The sequence below is a fragment of the Macaca fascicularis genome, chromosome X (genome assembly GCF_037993035.2).
Source record: "Macaca fascicularis isolate 582-1 chromosome X, T2T-MFA8v1.1".
NCBI lineage: Eukaryota > Metazoa > Chordata > Mammalia > Primates > Cercopithecidae > Macaca > Macaca fascicularis.
Window position 1 is genome coordinate 72070840 of NC_088395.1, and position 5509 is coordinate 72076348.

General features: G+C 42.5%; 1 pseudogene; it reads right to left on the bottom strand.

The window, feature by feature from the left end:
• Window positions 1-4098: 4098 nt before the first annotated feature.
• On the bottom strand, window positions 4099-5267 carry LOC102143395 (homeobox protein NANOG pseudogene; annotated as a pseudogene).
• Between the last annotated feature and the right edge of the window lie 242 nt (window positions 5268-5509).

Sequence of the window (5509 nt, forward strand, 5' to 3'; positions counted from 1 at the left end):
AGAGATTTGTTGAATGGTTGTGACCAAAATACTGATAGTGATATAGACAATAAAACCCAGGCTCAGGACGTTTCAGATGGAGATGAGGAACTTATTGAGGACTAGAAAAAAGGTCATTCTTGCTATGCTTTAGCAAAGAGACTGGCAATATTGTGCCCCTGCTCTAGGGATCTGTGGAACTTTGAACTTGAGAGTGATGATTTAGGGTATCTGATGGAAGAAATTTCTAAGCAGCAAAGTATTCAGAATGTCGCCAGACTGCTTCTAACACTGTATGATCATATGCATGAGCAAAGAGATGATCTGAAACTGGAACTTATATTTGAAAGGGAAGCAGAACATAAAAGTTTAGAAAATGTTCAGCCTAACCATGTGGTAGAAAAAAATTTGATTTTCTTGGGAGAAATTCAAGCCAGCTGCAGAAATTTGCATAAATTAAGAGGAGCTGAATGTTAATAGCCAAGACAATGGGGAAAATGCCTTGAAGGCATTTCAGAGACCATTGTGGTAACCCCTCTCATCACAGGCCTGGCCTAGAAGGGAAGAATAGTTTCATGGCCAGGCCCAGAGCCCGCTGCCCTGCTCAACCTTGGGACACTGCACCCTGCATCTTAGTCACTCCAGCTCCAGTTATGACTAAAAGTGGCCCGAGACAGGTCTCAGACCACTGCTCCACAGAGTGCAAGCTGTAAGTCTTGACAGTTTCAACATGGTGTTAGGCCTCCAGGTGCACATAAGGACAGAGTTGAGGCTTGGGAGCCTCCACCTAGATTTTGGAGGATGTATGGAAACACCTAGATGTCCATTCAGAAGTCTGCTGCAGGAGCAGAGACCTCATGGAGAACCTCTAGTAGGGCAGTGAGGAGGGGAAATGTGGGGTGGATCCCCTACACAAAGTCTCCACTGGGGCACTGCATAGTGGAGCTGTGAGAAGACAGCCACCATCCTCCAGACCCCAGAATGGTAGATCCACTGACAGCTTCCACCATGCATCTTAAAAAGCTACAGGGACTCAATGCCAGCCCATGAAAGCAGCTGAGGGAGCTGTACCCTGCAGAGCCACAGGGGAACGCATGCTCTGGGCCTTGGGAGCCCAACCCTTGCATCAGTGTGGCCTGGATTTGAGACATGGAGTCAAAAGAGGTTATTTTGGAGTTTTAAGATTTAATGACTGCCCTGCTGGGTTGTGGACTTGCATGGGGCCTGTAGTCTCTTTGTTTTGCCTGATTTCTCCCTTTTAGAATAATTGTATTTACCCAATGCCTGTACCTGACTGTATCTTGGAAATAACTAACTTGTTTTTGATTTTACAGACTTTCACGTAGGTGAAAGGGATTTGCCTTGTCTCAAATGAGACTTTGCACTATGGACTTCTGAGTTAATCTTGAAATGAGTTAAGACTTGGGGGACTGTTGAGAAGGGATTATTGTATTTTACAATGTGAGAAGTATATGAGATTTGAGAAGATCCAGGGCAGAATGATACAGTTTGAATTTATGTCCCCACCCAAATCTCATGTCAAATTATAATCCCTAATGTTAGATAAGGGGCCTTGTAGGGGGTGATTGGATCCTGGGGGAAAACTTCCCCCTTGCTGTTCTTGTCATAGTGAGTTCTCACAAGATCTAGTTGTTTAAAAGTGTGTAGCACCTCCCCCTTCACCCTTTCTTCATCCTTCTTTGGCCTTGTAAGATGTGCTTCTTTCCTCTTCACCTTTTGCCATGATTGTCAATTTCCTGAGGCCTCCTCAGACATGCTTCCTGTACAGTCTGTGGAATCATGAGCCAATTAAGCCTCTTTTTTAAAATAAATTATCCAGTCTCAGGTAGTTCTTTATAGCAATGCGAGTGTGGAGGAATACAAATGGCTTTCTATTTATTCAGATCTTCATTGTTTTCTCTCATTAGCATTGGTAATTTTTAGCCTACAGAACTATACATGTTTTCTTGTATGTATAACTAAATATTTTCTTTGAGTGATTGTACATTATATTGTGTTTTAAATTTTGATTTCCACATGGTCATTATTACTATATAAAAATGCAAATGATTTTTGTGTGTTGTTGTGTCCTGTGACCTTGATGAGTTCCCATATTAGTTCTAATAAGTTTTTTGTATATCTCTTGATATTTCCTACGTACATCATCATTTCACATGTAAATAGGGACAATTTTACTTCTCCCTTCACAATCTGTTTTCTTTTGTTTCCTCTTTTGCTTTATTGTGATGGCTAGAAACAAGAGTGATAAGGGCCAGGCGCGGTGGCTGATGTGTGTAATCACAGTACTTTGGGAGGCCAAGGTAGGCAGATCACAAGGTCAGGAGATCGAGACCATCTTGGCCAACATGGTGAAACCTCGTCTCTACTAAAAATACAAAAATTGGCTGGGTATGGTGGCACATGCCTGTAATCTCAGTTACTCAGGAGACTGAGGCAGGAGAATCGCTTGAACCAGGGAGATGGAGGTTGCAGTGAGCTGAGATCACACCACTGCGCTCCCGCCTGAGTGACAAAGCAAGACTCTGTCTCAACAACAACAACAACAACAACAAAAAGAGAGATAAGAGTAAACATTCTTTTTTATTTTATATATATATTTCTTTTTTTTTTTTTTTTTTTTGAGACAGAGTCTCTCTCTGTTGCCCAGGCTGGGGTGCAGTGATGCAATCTTGGCTCACTGCAACCTCCGCCTCCCAGGTTCAAGGATTCTCCTGCCTCAGCCTCCTGAGTAGCTGGGACTACAGGCACCCAACACCATGCCCGGGTAATTTTTGTATTTTTAGTAGAGACGGGGGTTTCACCATGTTGGTCAGGCTGGTCTCGAACTCTTGACCTTGTGATCTGCCTGCCTCGGCCTCCCAAAGTGCTGGGATTACAGGGAGTGAACATTCTTGATTTGTTCCCAATTTTATGGGAAAGCATTCAGTCTTTAATTATTAAATATCATGCCAACCTTAGGTATAATGTAGACACTCTGTATCAGATTTCCCTGTATTCCTAGTTTGCCGAGAGTTTTTATTATTAATGGTTACTGAGTTTTGTTGAATGTTATTTCTCTATCAGTTAATATGATCATACAGTTTTTCTTCTTTAGCCCATTGATATTACATTTGTTGCTTTTTAAATATTTTTAAAGAAAAAATGGTTGTTTTATTCATTTGTACTTAAACCAGCCAAAGTAGTATTGATATCATTATAACGCAGCAAATACAAGACTTCTTTCCACAAATATTAGCATAACCAACAAAATAGGGGGTATAGTAAAACAGAGCCATAAAGGGCTGAGGAAGTCAACGAAGTGTGTTATAGCTTAACTCTTCACCCTTCACCTCAGTCCTTCACCCTTCACCTCAATAGAGTTTTTATTTTATTTTATTTTATTTTATTTTATTTTTTTGAGACAGAATCTGGCTCTGTCACCCAGGCTGGATTGCTGTGACTCTATCTCGACTCACTGCAACCTCCACCTCCTGGGGTCAAGTGATTCTCCTGCCTCAGTCTCCCGAGTAGCTGGGATTACAGGCTCCTGAGACCACACCAGGCTAATTTTTATGTTTTAGTAGAGAGAGGGTTTCATCATGTTGGCCAGACTGGTATTGAACTCCTAACCTGAGGTGATCTGCCTGACTTGGCCTCCCAAAGTGCTGGGATTACAGGCATGAGCCACCACACCCGGACTCAATATTTTTTTTCTAAAAATAAGTAAAGCCCAATCCCAAACAATAGGAATATACCTTCATCACACCCATTTGTACTTTTGTTTCTTATTCTTGAGGTTAGATTCTAAACCCTAAAGGTATCCAAACTAGTATTAGATCTACTTATCTAAAGCCAGAGACAGCTTCTATCATGTTGTCCTTAGCAGCCAAGGTTATTAAAATGTCTTTTCTCCAGGAAGATCTAATAGGAAAAAAGAAAGAAACCTCTCTGATTAGGCTCCAAGCATTCCCCACCCTCCATCAAATTGACTGGGTAGGCATAATGGAAACCAGAACACGTGGTTTCCAAACAACAGAAATCCTATGAGGAAAGGGAGGGGAGAGGAAGGATTCAGCCAGTGCCCAGACTGAAACTGAGTAATGTCGACTTCACTCATCTTCACACATCTTAAGGTTGCATGTTTGTGGAGTACTTCAGGAATAAATCTATGAATTGTGGAGTACTAAAATACCTAGTGGTCTGCTGTACTACATTATGGCTTTCCCCAGCAGTTTCCAAGGAAACCTCCAAGTCAGGAAAATTTGGCTAGAACTGCATGCAGGACTGCAGAGATTCCTCTCCATAGTTATAGAAGGAACTGTTTCAGGCCTGATTGTTCCAGGACTGGGTGCACCAGGTCTGAGTGTTCCAGGAGTGGTTGCTCCAGGACTGGATGTTCTGGATCTGGTTGCTCCAGGTTGAATTGTTCTAGGTTTGGTTGCTCCACATTGGAAGGTTTCCAGTCACGTTCACCAGGCATCCCTGGTGGTAGGAAGAGTCGAGACTGGGATAGGTACGTGCTGAGGCCTTCTGAATCACACCATTGCTATTCTTTGGCCAGTTGTTTCTCTGCGACCTCTTAGATTTTGTTCTCTGGTTCTGGAACCAGGTCTTCACCTTTGTAGCTGAGGTTCAGGATGTTGGAAAGTTCTTGCATCTGCTGGAGGCTGAAGTATTTCTGTCTCTGAAATCTATCATTGAGTACACACAGCTGGTTGGAAGAGAACACAGTTCTGGTCTTCTGTTTCTTGACCGGGACCTTGTTTTCCTTTTTTGTGGCACTCTTCTCTGCAGAAGTGGGTTGTTTGCCTTTGGGACTGGTGGAAGAATCAGGGCTGTCCTGAATAAGCAGATCCATGGAGGAAGGAAGAGGAGAGACAGTCTCTGTGTGAGGCATCTCAGCAGAAGACAATTGCAAGAATGGATAGTTTTCTTCAGGCCCACAAATTACAGGTGTAGGTGAAGAGTCTTTACAGTCGGATGCTTCGGAGCAAGGCAGGCTTTGTGGACAAGCTGGATCCACACTCATGTCATTATTGGGGAAGAGGAGGAAAAAATTTAAGAGTTGGACTGGAAAAAAGGCTACGGTGGCTTTAAGACTTTTTTTCTGGAAGATCTTAGAGAAATATGACCTCCAGAAGCAAAAGTATCAAGAAGTTCGGATGAAGTGAGTCACCGCCACAATAACAGAAGGCAACCAGCTCAGTCCAGCAAAACTGCTTTTTAAATATTGAAAGAACCCTGCAGACATAGATAGACTAACTCTTACACTTTTATGGTGTATTATTCTTTTTTATAGACGGCTATGGTCTGAATGTTTGTGTCCCTCCAACATTCATATGTTGAAATCTAGTCACCAAGGTGAGACCATTAAGAGGTGGGGAATTTTGGAAGGTGATTAGATCATGAAGGCAAAACCCTCATTGTTGGGATTAGTGCCCTCATAAAAAACCCCAGGAAGCTAGCTATCTTCTTCAACCATGTGCCATCTTTCAGTCAGAAAATAGGCCGTCACCAGACAATGAATCTG